Consider the following 20,164-nt stretch of genomic DNA (forward strand, 5'->3'; position numbering starts at 1 on the left):
TAAACAATACCAGTTGCCTGGCAGCCCTGGCTCTGCCCTTGGCCCCCTCCTCTTTTTCATATACTTGCATGTCTTGGCAACTTAACACATTTTATTTCTTCAATACCACTTATATGTAGACAATACGCAACTGTACCTCTCTGTCCAGACCTAAAAGGAAACCAGAAACGATTAACAATAAAAGTTTTATACATACCTGGGGTTTCTTCCAGCCCTGTCCGCACGGATCGCTCCCACGCCGCCCTCCTCAGCCTTATCATGCTCTGGTACCAGGTTCTGTAACTTCAGCCAGTCTGCACAAGAGAAGTGTGACCTCTACGTATCTCTCAGGTGGCTGCCGGAGATACATAGAGAGCGCACTTCTCTTGCGCAGACTGGCCACAATTGCCTGAGGTTATGGGACCCGTTACCGGAGCTGGAGAAGGCTGAGGACGGCGGTGTGGCAAAGATACGTGCGGATGGGGCTGGAGGAAGCCCCAGGTATGTATACAACAGAGGCGGCCTTAGAGTATGTGGGGCCTGGCCCTGGGGCAAGTGTCACATGCGGGGCCTAGAGCCATAAGTGTAGGCCATATACCGTATCGCCACGTTCATGGGCTTGTCCGCCTTTGATGCAGTATTCCTTATTATTATTGTTTGAAAACAATTATGTCAGGTAAAGGCCACTAAGCCAACCAATATAAAAACAAACATTTGCATGGTGGTTTTAAGTGCGGGGGTGGGGGAGCTCATGCTTCAATTAATTTGGAAATTCTAAGGTTCATGTTTCACAAAATTCACATTGTTGTAGTAACTTTTGTCTTGCAAAATTCAGCAATCATGAGGCCCCCAACATGACCAACTCAGCAATCATGAGGCCCCCAACAAGACAAATTCAGTGATCTTTAGGCCCCCAACAAAACAAATTCAGTAACCATGAGGCCCCCAACAAGACAAATTCAGCAGTAATGAGGCACATAAGTAGACAGCATTTCACATAAATAGGCAGAATGCCCCCTTAATATGATAGACACCTCTCACCTGGCAGCAGTTCCCCAAAATACACTCAATCTGTCAGCAGTGGTTCCCCAAAAATAGGTAGCCCCAGGTCTATAGGTGTCCCCAGAATAGGTGGCCAGCGGTATAGATGTCCCCAGAACAGGTAGCCAGGGGTAGAGATGTCCCGAGAACAGGTAGCCAGGGGTATATGTGCCCAGTATATGTAGTCAGGGGTATATGTCCCCAGTATATGTAGCCAGAGGTATATGTGCCCAGTATATGTAGTCAGGGGTATATGTCCTTGAACCACAAAAAGGGAACGATAATCATATTGCAATCGTGGTTGAAATGCTGCAAGCAAACGCTGCAGTGAGAATGGTCCCACAGGGCAACACGATGTCGTAGTATTTAGGCCGCTCGCCTTGCAGCGAGTTCAAATCCCAGCCAGGTTCAAATCCCAGCCAGGGCACTATCTACATGGAGTTTGTATATTCTCCCCAGGGTTTCCTCCAGGGCAATTAACATACAGTAAGTGACATACATTAGTGAATTCGCTTTCCCCTAAATTGTACCAAGACCACAATACATGCACTACATGATACAGACATAGACATATGACTGTGGTAGTGATTTGATTGTGAGCTCCTTGGAGGGACAGTTAAAGTGTACTAGAGATGGCGTATTAAAAAGATTTGTTACTTACTTAGGGCTTCCAAAAGCCCCATGAGAACAGATGCGTCCCTTGCCATCCTCCCGATTGCCTCCGTTCAGCCGCAATCACTCAGTTGCGCCAGTCTGCTCTTCTGCCCCCCAAGTATGTATCAAATCTCTTTAATATGCTGTCTCTGGTTTCAGACTCCGAGTACCTCTCATGAGTATGCCTGTAGCCTTCCTGGCGGTAAGCCTGACCTGAGCTCGGGGTAAGAAACATTAGCTATGAGCGGTAATCCCGAGCTCAGGTCGGGGTAGGGAATTCCATGCTCTTTTAACTGTTTAGGAGTCCCACGCGCAGCGGGACTCTAGCCTCTGTCCCCAGCTGTCTGCAGTCTTTCTTCGGCCGCCGGGATCCCCATATCCCCACTCTTCTTACAGGGACCTGACGGCCAATTAGTGGCGGCGTGACGTCACGGGCCGGGATAAAATTTTAAAGTGGCCTGAAGAGTCACACAGGTCAGAAGAAACGAAAGCCATGTGGGGGACACAGCAAACATGTGGAAGAAGGTGCTCTGGTCAGATGAGACCAAAATGGAACTTCTTGGCTAAAATGCAAAACGCTATGTGTGGCGGAAAACTAACACTGCACATCACTCTGAACACACCATCCCCACTGTCAAATATGATGGTGGCAGTATCATGCTCGGGGGGTGCATCTCTTCAGCAGGGACAGGGAAGCTGGTCGGAGTTGATGGGAAGATGGATGGAGCCAAATACAGGGCAAACTTGGAAGAAAACCTCTTGGAGACTGCAAAAGACTTGAGACTGGGGCGGAGGTTCACCTTCCAGCAGGACCCTAAACATAAAGCCAGGGCAACAATGGAATGGTTTAAAACAAAACATATCTATGTGTTAGAATGGCCCAGCCAAAGTCCAAATCTAAATCCAATCGAGAATATGTGGTAAGATCTGAAAACTGCTGATCACAAATGCTGTCCATCTAATCTGACTGAGCTGGAGCTGTTTTGCAAAGAAGAATGGGCAAGGATTTCAGTTTTTAGATGTGCAAAGCTGGTAGAGACATACCCTAAAAGACTGGCAGCTGTAATTGCAGCAAAAGGTGGTTCTACAAAGTATTGACTCAGGGGGCTGAATAATTACGCACACCCCACTTTGCAGTTATTTATTTGTAAAAAATGTTTGGAATCTTGTATGATTTTCGTTCCACTTCTCATGTGTACACCACTTTTGGTCTTTCACATGGAATTCCAATAAAATTAATGCATGTTTGTGGCAGTAATGTGACAAAATGTGGAAAACTCCAAGGTGGCCAAATACTTTTGCAACCCACTGTACATATATATATATATATATATATATATATATATATATATATATATATACACATACACATATATAGAGAGTTTAGCGTGTCTAATTCCTCCTCGTTTGTCTCTAATCACAAGTTGTAATTTGATCTCTCCCCTGTGTCACCTGACTGCCATGGCAGAGATGGCAGGTAAGCTCACTTGAAAGCACAGGATGACAATATAGCCATTTGGTTCCCAACTGTTTCTGGGCTAAGTGCTTCTGCCTTACTGTTACTGATTTTTGCCTGGATTTTGACTACTCTCTGCCTGCCTTATTTGTAGTTGCACAATTTTTAACGTTTATTCATAAATTTAATTAATTCAACAAATTTGTGTTCTAGTCTTTTATTTATATGCAGAATGTCTACCAGGCTCTTATTCTGACATATTTTGGTGAGTTATCAGGGAAATTTGTCAAAATGAGGTTTACTCACCTGTGGCTTTCTCCAGCCCCTTGCAGCCGACTGTCCCACGCCGACCGCTATGCCCCCCCCCCCCGCCGCTGTCCCGGGCCCCCAGCACGGTGCAGAGGCCGACCTTGGGGTCGGCCTTACTGCGTCTGCGCGAGCCACTGCTGTCAATCATCGCCACGTGGTCCGCGGCGCACTGCGCAGGTGCAGTAGTTCTGCCTAAAAATTCTTGAAAAAAATTTACCGCTTTTGACTCATAATTCCAGACAGAAATGCACTGCCAGGGAGGTTAAGACTCCAACCAGTACTGCAAAGTACTTAAAGATGCATACCTTTGTGTAGCTTGTGCTCTCCTCTTTCATTTGATGCCTGAATCGCCGTTCTACACAATAGTTTCCGTTCGACTTCAATTTAAAAATCGCACCTGGCATCTTGGCTATGTTATAACTTCCGGGTCACTCCTGTCTTCTCTGTTAGAGAAGTGCAACACTGAATGAAGCAGGAAGAGGAAGTGACACGCATGACCATTGCAAGAGGCTCCTCCAGAGGGGTCATAGCACAACTTTGTTGGAAGTCGTCTGGCTTAAAGGCATGCCCATGAGAGTCCCTTTAAGTGACCAGACTATATGCTCTGTACAGCACTGCGGAAGCTGTCAGCGTTATATAAATGCTAAATAATAATTGTTACATCGCTTTCCTTATCGATGCAGCGATGAAACACTCAACCACAGAATAGCGCCCCAGTGTGAACCAGCCCTAAGGACTGCGGTTTTAGGTACATTTTCCTAAACGTGCAATTATTATTTATTGGAGGGAAATGATTTATATACATTTTAATCAATGTAGAATTTATTTTTTTAGCATTTTAAAAAGCAGTGTTTAATCCCGCATTAAGCCTTCTACAAAACTCCCGATGGTAAATCAGCCCGATGTCCTGTAATAGTACAACCGCCATATATCATTGACGTTCAGTTACATTGGCGTCAATTCACCAGAGGTTACCAACCTATTTATCTCTTGGGAGGTAATTTACCTCCTGTGATATCTCCAAATAGCAATTCTCCAGAAGTATAGGGGTAAATATCGACAGAGAGAAATGCAAGAGATAAATGTGAGATAAGTATGAGATAAATAAGTGATAGTTAGTAGTTAGTTTTTCTCCAAATCACAATTCACCAGGGAAGAAAGGGGGTGTGGCCATTCGTTATTTTTTCATCTCTTTATCCCCTGAATGAACCTGGAGATATCATGGTTTTCACACAGCAGCTGCTGCTGTGGAAGATGGAGCCTTTTGAGCTTACTCTGTTAGGCCTGGTGCACACCAAAAACCGCTAGCAGATCCGCAAAATGCTAGCAGATTTTGAAACGCTTTTTCTTTTTTTTCTGTAGTGTTTCAGCTAGCGTTTTGTGAAGCGTTTTTGGTGTAGTAGATTTCATGTATTGTTACAGTAAAGATGTTACTAAACAGCTTCTGTAACAAAAACCGCCTGGCAAACCGCTCTGAAGTGCCGTTTTTCAGAGCGGTTTGTGTTTTTCCTATACTTAACATTGAGGCAGGAATGCCTCCGCAATCCAAAATCTGCAGCAGCCCGGGAGTATGCGTTCCAGCCCATTGAAATACATTACCCTAGCGGATCCGCACCCGCAAGCGGATCGCAAACTGCAGCAGAACCGCTCTGGTGTGCACTAGGCCTTAGAGCTTGCTTCTATTATGAGGAGACGAAGGCGCAGGAGGAGAGTCTGTTTAATCGCCCCTCGTATTTTTCGTGAGAGAACAGTTCTTGATAATTTTACTGAGACAGAGGTGGTGAAGAAGTTCAGACTCACTCGTGACATGATTTATGATATGATCCGGCAGTAAAAGGCGGGAATACTCTGGTCAGGTAGTGGTAAAACTCCACCTCCTACCCACAATGCTTCACTTTCAAGCTTACAGAGAGGAAAAGTATCCCATGTAAATCATTAATACCGATTACCTAACTCTCTGCTTTCTCACACTTTCCTCATGCATATCTCTCCATTATCCCCTGCTATCAAACACTTTTCTCTCTGTCCTCTCACACTGGTGAATTGACTCCAGAGTGTTAAAATACCTCATGAGCTAAACTACCTACCTTTTTTCTCTTAGTAAATCCTCTCTGGTGAATTGACGCCAATGGCTTGATTTATTGAGGTTTAACTTGTTTTCTGAATTATCTGTAGCAGACAGACTTTTTATTAGCTAGAAAATTCCCCATGCACAAATCTAAATGCGGGGAGCGCTCATTTTCCACCATAGTCATAGTCATGCATTGTGATGCGTTCTTGCATGATTCGGTTGTAAAATAGCGACGTGAGAAAGTAATCACGCTTGCCGAAGAGAGAACAAAATTGCTATTAAGATGTAATCATCGTTTTTATTGGCATTCTCAACTGTTGATTCCATTTGTGGTCAGAGTTTTGGGGGCCATTGTTTATTTGGCTAGATGAAAAGACATACGGTTAGCTCCAGAAATATTTGGACAGAGACAATCTTTTCTAATTTTGGTTCTGTATATTACCTCAATGAATTTTAAATAAAACAACTCATTTGCAGTTAAAGTGCAGACTTTCATTTTAAATTCAGTGGGGTGAATAAAACGGTTGCATACAAATGTGAGGCAACTAAAGAATTATTTTTTAAAGAGAACCCGAGGTGGGTTTCTGCCATCAGTATTAGGACACAGAGGCTCATTTGGCATACATTGCCGAGCCTCTGTGTCCTTATAGTGTGCCCCCCAGGCTCCCCCCATGCTCTGCTGTCCCCAGGGCCGGATTTGTACTTCTTACCGCCCAAGGCCGACTATTACCAGCCGCCCCAACCGAAACCGTATCCTACCACCTCTCTCCACACACACACACACCCAAACATTTTTGGGCCGCTGGTGTCCTCTATTGCGGCTAGTGCCGAGGTCTCCATGGCAATATGAAGTGAATCAATCACGTCACACGGGGAACTGGTTAATCAAGCGATTTACAGGTGATGGGCGTGGTGGGAGCCATCCACCACACACACATTGTCAAAAGTGGCTCACAATTGGACATTGGGTGGGGTCAGCAACACGTAAAAGTGAGTCCTGTACCCACTGCTGTTTTCAGGGTAACAGCGCTTGCCAATCAATAATTAAGAAATGGGTACTGTGAGAGGCTGCCTTCTGTATTCTGTACTATTTGCTGGTGCTGCCCCTGGTCCTTTCATCCCCCACGCCAAGTGCGTGAGACCCGGCCTTCTGTAACTGCCTGCAGCTGCTGCTATGTCATTGGACAGGCCTGGCTTTTTGCTAGTCACACACTGTTCACAAACGTTTGGTTAACGGACTGCAGCTGCCTGTAGCACAGCACAGGTACTAATAGTGCAGTTATCCTGACCCCTTTCATTTGTTTGGACACTTGCAAATAATGACCTGCAAATAATGCCCACTGTCTGCAGGCCGCCTCTTTTTTATCTGGTGCCCTAGGCCATGGCCTATGTGGCCTTGCCAGAAATCCGGCCATGGCTGTCCCTCAATAACCGCCAGGCTAGCAACACGCAGATTGCCGCTAGCTGGCTGTTTAACTTTAGGCTGTCATTCAGCGCCGCTCCCCCGCATCCTCTATAGCGTGGCTGGGCAATGGCTTTCCTAGTACAACTGGTGAGACGTAAATAAAGGAAAGGAATGATTTATTAGTGATTAACACTATTCAAAGCATACACAAAGGTGAGCACCCAATTCTCCAGCACCAATAAAGAGCTGATGCAGTGAGTGGAGGAGGGCTCCGATTGGGACCTTCAGGTACAGGGGCCCCTGGTGCAGTCACTGCCTCTGCATCCTACACTGCTATGCCACTGCTTGAGTTGGAAGTTTATAAACTTGCAAATTGTTTTACACTGGTAAAAACAGATCCTGTTCAATTTGATTGGTATAAAATGCAAATCTTATCCATAGGCTAAAGCAGGGGTGTCAAACTCAAATACACAGTGGATTGAAATTGAAAACCGGGACCAAGTCGCGGGCCAACCTTGATGTCTAGTGGCCCCTCCCACATATAGTTCCCTGGTGTCTAGTGGCCCCTCCCTTAAGGCTTGTTTACACTACAGGAGCTTCTCTAAGTGCTTTGTGATTTTAAAAGCTCTTGCTAATGTAATCCTGGAGTGATGTGATTTTGTAAAAATCCCCCATAGCATTGCATTAGCAAGAACTTTTAAAATCTCGAGTTTAAAAAGCTCTTGTAGTGTGAATCAGCCCTTGTACAGCCCCCTGGTGTCTAGTGTTCCTCTCCCTCCTCTATATTATTGCTGAGTTCCCTGGCCTCTGTTGGAGTGAAAAGTACCTCCTTGGCTCCTCTATAAAAAGAAGGGCTAAATTATCGGTCAGTATAATAAAGTGCAGTAATAAAACAAAGTATTGCAGTGAGGGAGTGTAATAGAGTCATATTATAGGGGAGAACTATAAGGCCTCGTTCAGACTATACGCGCTGCCGTCCGCATTTTGGCAGCGCGTATAGTGTGCGACACGCAAGAACAGTAGAAGGGTATAGACAGCCCTTCTACCGTTCCCATCATATGCGCTGCGTGGCAGCGCGATTGCGCTATCGCGTGCTGCCCGCATTTTTGTGAATCGCAACGCAGATCCCATTCATTGTAATGAATGGGATCTGCAGCACAGCGCATAGGAGCGCAGATAGCGTGCGATTGGACGCGTTGCGTTCCGATCGCACAGCCATCTGCGCTAAATGATGTGAACGAGGCCTAAGTGTGGGAACTATATTAAGAAACACACACCGGAGAGCATTTTGCGGTTCGTTTTTATGTTTTCTTTTTAAAAACGCTTCCATTGACTTGCATTAAAATTGCGGCAAAATTGCCACGATCACTATTTTTTCGAAAAATAACATTCATAGCTATTTTTCCACTTTAATGCAAGTCAATGGAAGCATTTTTTAAAAAAACGTAAACGACTTGTAAAACGCTTTGTACAGGTTACTGTAATAGGGAGCACTATAGAGGGGGGAACATAGATTGGGGGCTAAACAAGGAGGCTGTTACATCTTACAAATGTTTTTAGCCACATCACCTTTTAAAGACTGTGCCTCTTACAAAATAAATCCCCACTTCCTTCACTAATACTGGGGTTCCCTGAGATCCAAAACTTATGTGAATTGTTCCTCCAAAGTGAAAAGGTTAAAGGACAACTGAAGCGAGAGCGATATGGAGGCTGCCATATTTATTTCCTTTTAAGCAATACCAGTTCCCTGGCTGCCCTGCTGATCCTCTGTCTCTAATACTTTTAGCCATAGACCCTGAACAAGCATAAAGCAGATCAGGTGTTTCTGACATTATTGTCACATCTGAGAAGATTAGCCGCATGCTTGTTTCTGGTGACCAGAGATGAGCACAAATTTCACATAGACGTAATTTTGCATCACAATTCACAAGGAGAATAGTGGGTACAAGTCCAAAAAAGAATTTGTCCAGCAGACATAGCTTTTGAGAAAATCGATTTTAAAAAGGGCAAAGGAAAAATGTTTTTTAATCTGTCATTTTTCTGAGTTTAAATACCATGTTTCCTTCGCATTTTTAAAATCGATTTTCTCAAAAACTACAAGGTCTTTTTGAAAGATTTTTTTTTTATTTGTAGCCACTATTCTCCTTAACATATGACAATAGCATGTATGGGGGCTTTGCTGTTCACAGCTAAAGTCGGCACGAAATTATGAATGATTACATGAAATAAATTGAATTTACAATTAGTAATTGCGTATGGGCGTAATTGAGAGAATGAGCTGATTTCGATCATCACTACTGGTGTTATTCAGACACTACTGCAGCCAAATAGATCAGCAGGGCTGCCAGGCAACTGGTATTATTTAAAAAATGAATTACACCACCAAGAGAACCAATTTTTTACTATTACCGGTAACCTGGTTAAACCCACTTACCTGCACATTACTTTGTTTTGCTTATTTGTGAGAGAATGGCTAACCTTGAGCAGAGGACTTGCCTAACGTGCAAATGTCCCTCACCCGGAAGTAGTGCCTCACTGGCTAACAAATGAAAGTCTGTAGCTGCTTATCAGGTACCGGGAAGCTTTGTTAATGGATTGGCTGTTGGCTATCAGGGATGCTCAGCAGAGCTCGAATATTTGAGTAGCTCGAATATTCGAGCTCTTTTTCAGCTATTCGAGCTCGGTATTCGAGCTCGAATAGCTGCAGCTATTCGAATGGGCTATTCGAGTGAACTCGAATATCCCATTCACTATTCGTGCTATTCGAGCAAACAGCGCTATTCGAGCTCGAATACCAAGCTCGAATAGCGTCATAGCCCAGATTGATGTCCTTAGAGCCAATCAGAGGGCTCCCAGGCCCTCTGACGGCAGCCAATCACAGAGGGGGACCCTGGCCAGCCCCTACCCTATAAATAGCGGCCGCCATGTTAGGTTTTTCCGTCCTTGCTTGACTTGTACAGAGAGAGATCTGCTCCTTTGTGCTTTGGCTTAGCAAGTGCTCTATTGTGGTCAATCACCTAGCGTTTTTGCTCACATACACCTGCTATACACACCTATATTGTTGTTAGCTAGATAGAGATTGTATTTTAGTTAGTAGCTTGTGTGTTACATAGAGACAGCTGCTGCTGCAGGCAAGCTTAGAGCTTTCGGCCTCAGGGCCTTGCCTGTGTGGGCAGCTGTCCTCCTGTTCTCTGTTAGTTTATTTCTCATCTATACCTGTGTTTGTGCTGTGTATTCTACCCTGTATTGTCCTTTACTACTGAGTGATTATTGTATTTTGTAGTTATACTGTACTAGGGACACTCACTGTCACTGTTCATAGCTCCTGCGTGTGTGTGTGCGTGCACTGTCTGTAGTGTACACAGTACACACTCTATTCCCTTCTACTGAATCATCTGATTACTACTGAATCTGATTATTGTATTTTCTAGTTGTACTTACTGTATTAGGGACACTCAGTCACTGTTCATAGGCTAGCTCCTGCGTGTGTGTGTGTGCGTGCACTGTCTGTAATACACACACTCTATTTCCTTCTACTGAATCTGATTACTACTGATTATTGTATTTTCTAGTTGTACTAGTGTACTAGGGGACACACTCACTGTTCACTGTTCACACTTACTGATTACTGATTATTGTATTTTGTATTTGTACTGTACTAGTAATCACTTAGTGATCTAATCACTTAGTGATTAGTGTCACCTCACCCACCAACCCACTCCATTAAAGTACCCCACTTTTTCACCCGCCCTTTTAAAAAACTTTTTTGTTTACGCCAAAAACATCTAAGATGTCTGGAAGTGGCAGCCAGCGCGGTTTGGGCAAGGGGAAGGGCAGCAAGGGAATCAGGAGGAGAGGGAGCAGCATTGTGGCAAGCCGCGCCACCATGCACAGTTCCGCAGCAGCAGCAGCTGCGTCAGTGGCTAACATTCCGCCTATAGCCACTGGCCGTGGACTCCTTGGGCGCCCAGCAGGAGCATCTGCAACTCACGCTGCAGAGACACAGCAGCAGCAGCGTGTAGTACCTGCTCCTATTTTCCTCCAGCCGGGTCGGAAACGTCCCATTGAGGAAAAGGATGCAGCCACTGTGGTGCAACTGATGATGGAGGATGAGCAGCCCGCCATCAGCTCTGCATCCGAGGCCTCCACCCTCACCACCACCACCACCCCTGTTCGCAGCAGCCGCCCAGCAGAGCCTGGGGAGGAGGCCAGTTCACCGTCAGTTGGCGACCTGTCATTCAGCAGTCTTTTGACCCCAGGCATCATGAGTGAATTGTCTGCTGTTGTTGGCGATTTTGAGGAGGAGATGCTGATGGGCACTTTGGGGGAGGAGGGATTGGACAGCAAGACTGTGGCAACAGTCAAGCAGCCCGTCCATGCATCAGGAGAGGAGTTTGGGGGGTCATCATCCCAGCAGGACATGTTTCAGGAGGGGGAGGATGATGATGATGATGATGACAGGGTGACGGACAAAGACTGGGTGCCACCACCAGCACATGGGGATGTCATCAGCAGCTCTGAGGAGGAGGAGGAGGAGGATGCGCTTGTGGGCCTTGCAAGGAGGCGCATCATTGCAAGCATTGGCAGCAGTAGGCAGGTCCCACAGCCTGCTGGTGTCTCAGGCTCAGCAGCAGCAGCATCTGCCAGTACCACCACCAGCCGCACCCAAGCCCCCCCCCCCCAACCACCACAGGGAGACAGGCAGCAGCGGCTCCAGTCCGTAGGGGGTTTTTCACGTCACCAATCTGGCAATTTTTCACCATGCCCACAGTTCACAGCAAGTACGCCACTTGCAACCACTGTCAGCGGAAGTTGAGTAGAGGTGCACACCCCTTAAAGTTCAGCACCAGCTCTCTTATCAACCATCTTGCTGCTAAACATTACCACCAGCATGAGGAGTTCAAGAGGCTGAAGGCATCTGGTGCTGGCAGTGGCACCACACCCAGCACTGCACAGCCTTCAGCAGCAGCAGCAGCAGCAACAGCAGCCACCCGCCCTCCTGCTCCTCCAGCACCACCAGCAGGAGTGCGGAAAGGCACTGCTCCTCCCCCCTCTGCAACTCCTGCCGCCGACACTGAGGCCTGTTCTGGCAGCCAGTCCTCAGTGGCCTCCTCTGCTGTCTCCGCTGATTCCCGTGCTAGCAAAAGGCGACGCCAGAGCCTTTTGAGCGAGTCCTTCCAGGGGGTGGTTAGGGCTCTGCCTCCCAGCAGCCGTCGCGTGCGGCAGCTGAACGGCTTGCTGGCACGGGCCATGTGCTCCCAACTCCTGCCGTACACGCTCGTGCAGGAGGGGAGCGACATGCGTGCGCTGCTTGCTTGTGCAGCCCCAGACTGGCAGCTCCCCAGCAGACACTTCTTCGCCCGCCAGGTCATGCCTGCACTGCACCGCTTTGTGATGGCCAATGTGGAGCGAGGGCTGGAGCACGCGGTTGGTGAAAGGGTCCACGTCACCATGGACTCCTGGAGCAGCCGCTTCGGGACAGGCTGCTACCTGTCCTTCACTGTCCACTGGGTCAGCTTGGTGGAAGGGGGTGAGGATGGAAGAGCAGCAGCGGGCACAGCAGCAGCAGCAACACAGTGGGTGGTGCCACCCCGCAGGGTCAGGGGAACTACAGCAGGTTCCTCCAATCCTCTGCCATCCTCCGGCACACCTGGCCAAACCCCCCGCCTCAGCAGCAGCGTGAAGCCACACCACTGCCAAGCGCTGCTGCAGTTGGTCAGCCTTGGGAAGACCAAACTGACGGCAACCCATGTGTTGGCCAAACTCCAGGAGCAGGAGAGGATTTGGCTGACCCCCAGAGGCCTCAGAGTCGGATAGGTGGTGGCCGACAATGGGGCCAATCTGGTTGCCGCAATCGACAGGGGAAACCTGACCCACATCCCCTGTCTTGCCCACGTGCTGAACCTGGTGGTGCAGAAGTTCTTGCGCACCTACCAGGGGATGGGCGAACTGCTGGAAACGGCAAGGAATGTTGTGCGTCACTTCCGGCGTTCGCCTGCAGCCTCTGCAAGCCTGGAAGACGTGCAAAAGGAGCTGGAGCTGCCACGCTATCGGCTGATCCTTGACGTTCCAACTCGCTGGAACTCCACCCTGGCGATGTTGGAGCGTCTGGTTGAACAGAAGCACGCTGTCAACCAGTACCTTGCCCTGGCCACTGTGTCCGCCGCTCAGAAAAGGGACAAGACCAGCAACATCCCGTCCATTGTCCCCGATGACGACTGGGGGCACATGCAGCAGGTGTGCTTAGTGCTGGCTCCCTTTCTGCAGGCCACCAACATGGTGAGCAGGGACCATGCTATGGTGTGCGAGTGGGTGCCCCTGGTTTGTCTGCTGAACAGGGCCCTCGATGCTTTGCTGGAACAGGGAGCGGCAGCCTTGGCCCAGCAGGAGCGGCATGCAGCTGCACAGTCCACCTCTGAGGGGGAGGAGGAGGAGGACTTGGTGGAGGTCCATGACCTTGCTGCTGATGAGGGGGATCAGCACAGTGCAGCTGAGTTGGTGCGGGGGTGGAGAGAGGATGAGGACAGCACTGCCGTCGATGTGCCAGCACACGTGGCCCGCCTCTTCCCAATGGCAGCGCACATGCTGACGTGCCAGCGCAAGGGTGATCCAGATGAAGCAGAGGGAGGAAATCTGGATCAGCATGATGTTGGACCCGCGCCTCAAGGGGAAGTTGAGCCAGTTCCTGCCTCCTGCAGGAGGAGACCCAGCGCAACAAATAAGGAGCTTGCAGCAGGCCCTTGTTGAGCGCTTGGAGGAAGCCTTCCCCCAGCCTTCCACCCCCACTATCCAGCCAGCACAGAGGCAGCAGCAGGTGCCTGCATCCAGCAGCAAGCGCCCCACAGACCTGCTGTCTCTCAGCAACGAGCTCTACAGGACTGTAGAGGCTCCAGCAGTGACTAGAGAGGAGGTGCATGCAGCAGCATCCTCCTCCGGTCACAGCCAGCGCCTGACCCGCATGGTAGCTGACTACATGGGGTCCTACAGCGGGCTTGACAGCGATGCCCCTGTTGATCCCATGGAGTATTGGGTCAAGCGCCTGGAGATCTGGAGCGAGCTGGCGCAGTACGCTTTGGAAGTGCTGTCCTGTCCCCCTTCCAGCGTGCTGTCCGAGCGCTGCTTCAGTGCAGCTGGTGGCGTGGTCACCGAGAAACGCTCACGTCTGTCTCACAAGTCTGTGGACAGACTGACGTTTCTCAAGATGAACCAGGCGTGGGTGGAAGGCGAGTTCCTGGCCCCTGTTGTCGTCGAGAGGGGGACATGAACTGGCTGCCGGAACCATCGTTAATATGCCTTACCACCCTTTACCACCTCCTGGCTCCTGCTCACTAAGCCAGCCTGGTTCAGTTTGACTATTACGTCGCCTGTAGCCACACATTTTATACCTACAGTGGGCTGCTGTGTACTGCCCTTCTGCTGTCTGTCTGTGTTTCCCACTGCCAGGGTACACAGATTTACCTTCTGCTGCCACTCTGCCACCAGCTATTACGTCCAACAATAGCTATCTGTTTAATTTGCCTTAAAAAAAAAAAAATAAACCAATAAAAAAAAAAAAAAAGGTTTAATTTTTCTGAGGTGCCCGGGTTGAAAACTGTGTTGTCCCAGTTGTGTATTGGACACGATGTGGGCTGCACGACCGCTGTCTGGGACCTCCTGTTGTGTTTATTTACAGCCCTGGTATCACCGCTAGGTACCAGGGCTATTATGTCACGCTGCCTACCTGCTGCCACACTCACACTACTCCTCCATTCCTCCTGCTGCTGCTGTCTGTCTGTGTTTCCCACTGCCAGGGTACACAGATTTACCTTCTGCTGCCACTCTGCCACCAGCTATTACGTCCAACAATAGCTATCTGTTTAATTTGCCTTAAAAAAAAAAAAATAAACCAATTAAAAAAAAAAAGGTTTAATTCTTCTGAGGTGCCCGGGTTGAAAACTGTGTTGTCCCAGTTGTGTATTGGACACGATGTGAGCTTCACAACCGCTGTCTGGAACCTCATGCTGTGTATTTACGGCCTGGTACCACCGCTAGGTACCACAGCCTATTATGTCTCGCTGCCTGCCTCATTGACTGCCTGCTGCCACACAATCATCCTCCTCCAGCTGCTGAATTTACCTCCTGCTGTCTGTGTGTTTCCACTGCCAGGGAGCACATACAATGGCGCTTCCACCATGCGCCACCAGCTATTTATTACGCTCAAAAATAGCTGCATTTCTTTAAAAAAAAAATATATATATACTTTTTAATACTTTGTGATATTATTTTTAGAGGTGTCCGGGTTGAAAACTGTGTTGTCCCAGTTGTGTATTGGACACGATGTGGGCTGCACGACCGCTGTCTGGAACCTCATGCTGTGTATTTACGGCCTGGTACCGCCGCTAGGTACCACAGCCTATTATGTCTCGCTGCCTGCCTCATTGACTGCCTGCTGCCACACAATCATCCTCCTCCTGCTGCTGCTGCTGAATTAACCTCCTGCTGTCTGTGTGTTTCCACTGCCAGGGAGCACATACAATGGCGCTTCCACCATGCGCCACCAGATATTTATTACGCTCAAAAATAGCTGCATTTCTTTAAAAAAAAAAAAATATATATACTTTTTAATACTTTGTGATATTATTTTTAGAGGTGTCCGGGTTGAAAACTGTGTTGTCCCAGTTGTGTATTGGACACGATGTGGGCTTCATGACCGCTGTCTGGAACCTCATGCTGTGTATTTATGGCCTGGTACCACCACTAGGTACCACAGCCTATTATGTCTCGCTGCCTGCCTCATTGACTGCCTGCTGCCACACAATCATCCTCCTCCTGCTGCTGCTGCTGAATTTACCTCCTGCTGTCTGTGTGTTTCCACTGCCAGGGAGCACATACAATGGCGCTTCCACCATGCGCCACCAGCTATTTATTACGCTCAAAAATAGCTGCATTTCTTTAAAAAAAAAATATAGAAGAGAAAGAAGTGAAGAAGAAGAAGACGATATAGAAGAAGAAATAGAAAAAGAAGAAGAAGAAGATGAAGAAGAAGAAGATATAGAAAAAGAAGAAGAAGAAGATGAAAAAGAAGAAGAAGATAAAGAAGAAGAAGATGAAGATGAAAAAGAAGAAGAAGAAGATGAAGAAGATGAAGATGAAGAAGATGATGAAGAAGATGAAGAAGAAGAAGATGAAGAAGAAGATGAAGAAGAAGAAGAAGATATAGAAGAAGAAGAAGAAAAAGAAGAAGATATAGAAGATAAAGAAGAAGAAGAAGTATATACAGTACTGAACAGAATTTTGGACACAACTTCTCTTTCCACCTTTTTTTTTTTAAAGGAACATCCCCACATAATCACTTGCTGTTACTTGGAAAAAAAAGATGTTTCTTGCATCATTCACCCCCAAAACAAGTGTTGGAAGCTATTTAAGGCCAATTCGAATAGTCAGCTCGAATAATGAGCTCGAATACCGACTCGAATAGTGAGCTCGAATTCCGAGGTCGAATCAAATAGTAAAAAATATTCGACTCGAGTATTTGACCGAACTCGAATAATTTACTATTCGAATTCGACCTAACTTGAATAATAATAAAAAGGGGTATCCGAGCATCCCTGTTGGCTATTACTTTGGAAGCTAGCAGCTTTGATAACCACCCAGGGGCATAGCAATAGGGGGTGCAGAGGTTGCGACTGCATTGGGGCCCTTGGGACCCCCGAGGGGACCTCCCTCAACCACAGTATTACTTCTCTATTGGCCATGTGCTCATAATAATCACTTCTATAGTTGATTTGAATAGTGGTAATCGTTAACAAACTGCTCCCCATTCCCTTCTTGCACCTCTGACACTGTGGTTGTCCTTGGCAGGTTTTGGTGCGCCCTATCAATTGTTATGTATAGAGTGCTTGGGGGGCCCCAATGTAAAACTTGCATCGGGGCCCACAGCTCCTTAGCTACGCCACTGTAGCCATCCCTTCTGCTTCTTGAGTAATGGAGATTTTTTTTTTTTTTTATGTTAAGCAAATTCCCTGCTCATCCCCAATAGCTACTTTTTCTGGGAAAAAATATCTCAGGTGGAAGAGGCTATTTGTGCTGCTCACTCAACACCATGAAGGACAAATGGTAAGACTGTAAGGAGCTTTGCTATGGTTCTACAATGTGCATTTGGCCCCCTGAAACTTGTTGACGCTTTTAATTATCAAAACCTCAAAGTGGAAAATCACAAGGGAGATCTTTGTATGATGTGACGCATAGCCTCAGTACCTACAAAGCAAAGTACATGGTCATTGGGTAATTAAGAGCTCTTTATTTCAAAGCAATAAGGCAAAAAAAAAGCTTAAACTAAGGAGGACTAAGAGGAAAATAAAATAAGACAACACCAAAGGCAAATAAAACAAGACCACTCCCCTACTACAAGTAATGGCTGATTCACATGGACTGGCCGATGAAAGCTTATTTTAAAATAAATCTACTGCTGTTCTATTCAAAATGGAAGCATTCTTTAAACATTGGTGACAGCAGTTGGCGTCATTCGTGTAAACATTGCAGTAGATCCTGTCATCTGGTCTTGGACATTACTTGTAGTGGTCACCGTTGACTGCATTCACGGTTCCATATCCCCCCCGGGGGTTCAAAACACAAGCTAAAGATCAGCTTGACAAACCGCCACCAGCCTCCGGTGTGAACCAGCCCTGAACAAGCCAACCCATATAAAGATCAAAATCACAAACTAAAATCGTAGTCCAAGTTAAGTCTTACCCTACCTAATGTCTGCAGTTTTCTGATCCAGCAGGTTTCTCTTTCCACTAACTTGTTCAGGACACCATCAATGGGCTGCTTGCATAACTGGACTACATGCGTTCTCACTCTCTGAAATATCTTTCCCTCACAGGTCCAGCCACACGGACATACATTTACTTATATGTATCACATGTGGAGTTACAAGTAAGATGTCCTTTATTTTTATCCAAGCAAGGGTCCGGCTTGGTCTTAATCGGGCTCTGCGTTTCAGTTCCCCATCAGGTTCAACACGGCTGCATCCTAATAGGTGGGCCAGCCATATATATGACTGAAAAGGAATGAATAACTCAAAACAGTGGGATATTGCTATCCATTCATCTGTTTTTATCATGTTAATGCTTTTGTACCTTCTTACTTTGAAATAAAGTGGTTTTAATTACATACTGGAGCAAATATGTTTAGCTGTTTTTATCATGCAAATGCTTTTGTACTGTATTAGCTTTTAAAATTAGATTTTAATTACACTGTCAGAAACCTCCATGCTAGTCTCTACTTTAGTTCGAGTCTCACCCCTTAAACACAATGCTCTATACAGCCAGTAGACTCCTTTCACTTTAAGACATGTTGCGTTATTCTTTCTGCATGCAGGGTAACGCAACAGCAAAGAAAGTGTCCGGGGCCTAAAACACTAACCGCATCACGTTGTGCCAGAAGCTTCCAATCTGCTGCCGCCCAGCCCGCAAAGTCAACAGTGTGTTGCCGTCGGATTTCCGAAGCGACCGAGTGCATGTAAGTCAATGGGCGATGCAGAAGAAATAGATTATAGATTGCTATGACATTTTTTTTTCCCCAAAAGTAAATATTTTTCAAAAGCAAAACAAGTGACTAGCCACCTGCCTAAATTAGCCCCAAGCATCCTTATTTTTTTGTGGAACCAATTTCCTAACAAAGACTTTAAAGAGAATCAGAGGCGGGTATTATAAATCTTAAGAGGACACAGAGGCATGTTTTGTGCACAATCACATGCCTCTGTGTCACCCCCCCCCCCCCACTCCCCCAGGGTCTGCTGTGCCCCCTGAAAAAATGCCAGGCTAGCGACAATCTGCTTCTCGCTAGCCTTCTATTTACATGCATCTTGTCATTCAGTCAGCGCTCCCCTCTGCGAGCTTCCTCCAAACGTAAGCTAAGCTGCGACCTGGGAGGTATTTCCTGGGTCGCGGCTTAGCTTCCGACTGGAGGAAACTCATGTAGGAGGGCAGCGGCGGGGTAGCGCTGACTGAATGACAAAATGCATGTAAATAGAAGCTAGTCTGGCGCTTTTTCAGGGGGGCACGGAAGCCCCAGGGGAGGGGGGGGGGGGCTAGAGGCAGTAATAGAGAGACACAGAGGCATGTTATTGTGCACAAAATACTTACCGAGCCTCCAGAGATGGCTAGCAGTCTCCTTTCTCTGCGTGGGCTCTTAGCGGCTTCCGGCATCTGTGTAAGAAAGCCGGAGTGTCACATGACCTGATGTGGGTCAGCTGACACTCTGGCTTCCTTGCACTGTGGAAATCAGAAAGACGCTCAGAGCCCGCGGGGAGATAGAGGGAGACTCTGGATGCTTGATATGTATTTCGGGGGGGGGGGGTCTGTTGTGCCATTTCATCCGGAAGCTCGAACAACCGGCAAGAACATGTATCTGGGATCAAGTGATCCCCGCCGGTGCTGGATACCGATAACTTTGTTGTACATTAAAAATTAAAAAATGAGTCTCTCTTCTTTGCTGCTAATGTTTTAGTAATTATCCGTACTACACATGCAGTTCATTATATCAAGTTTTTCTTTTTTTGCTTCAGTGTCACATGAAAGGGCCGTTATTGCGAAAAATTGTAAAATTTAAAAATGTTTAAACGTGTATAAAATGTACATTTATTCCAGAGTAAATTGCTCTATAAATTACTTTCCCCCCCCCCCTTTCTCACTGTCACAGTAGGCCTTACAAATCCAACAGGTTTTGGTTTAGCCCATCTCCTCATGGGGGGTTCTCAGGGTTTTCTTTATTTTCAAAAGCACTTACAGAATGGCAATTGCTCAGTCTAACTGCCAAAATAGCGTTCAAGCAAGTAAGGAGGTCGTCTGGCATCCTTTCCAGGATATGCTTTGTAAAAAATAATGCAAATGCGGAAAATACCCCTTGAGGAGATGGACTAGTCCACAACCTGTCAGATTTTACTACCCACTAAAAGGGACAGCAACATAGGAGAGTCTTATTTTATAGTCCCTTTTACTCTGAGAGAAAGGTACTTCTTATAAATATCTATTTTAATGTTACTTTTTTTAAATGTTACTGGAAAATTAACTGACTTTCCCCCAGGCTGGCTATAAAGAGGACTTTACTGAATATAACATAATGAACAAAAACTGTTTCTTTTCCCAATATTTATCTGTAAATGATTTAGTCAGTGTTAGTCCATTGTATAATCTTTTCCTCTCCCTGATCTACATTCTGAATTTTATCATAGGTGGCCACAGCTTTACCGCTGGCAGGTGCATCA

General features: G+C 46.7%; 1 long non-coding RNA gene across 1 annotated transcript in view; it reads left to right on the forward strand.

The window, feature by feature from the left end:
• Positions 1 to 20,164, forward strand: part of LOC137521770 (uncharacterized) — a 193,550-nt gene that overhangs the window by 102,859 nt on the left and 70,527 nt on the right. Inside the window, exon 2 of the long non-coding RNA XR_011022198.1 lies at positions 18,277 to 18,417. This is a non-coding gene — a long non-coding RNA (uncharacterized lncRNA). The remainder of the gene's footprint in view (positions 1 to 18,276; positions 18,418 to 20,164) is intronic.

This window comes from Hyperolius riggenbachi, chromosome 6 (assembly GCF_040937935.1).
Source record: "Hyperolius riggenbachi isolate aHypRig1 chromosome 6, aHypRig1.pri, whole genome shotgun sequence".
Taxonomy (NCBI): Eukaryota; Metazoa; Chordata; class Amphibia; order Anura; family Hyperoliidae; genus Hyperolius; species Hyperolius riggenbachi.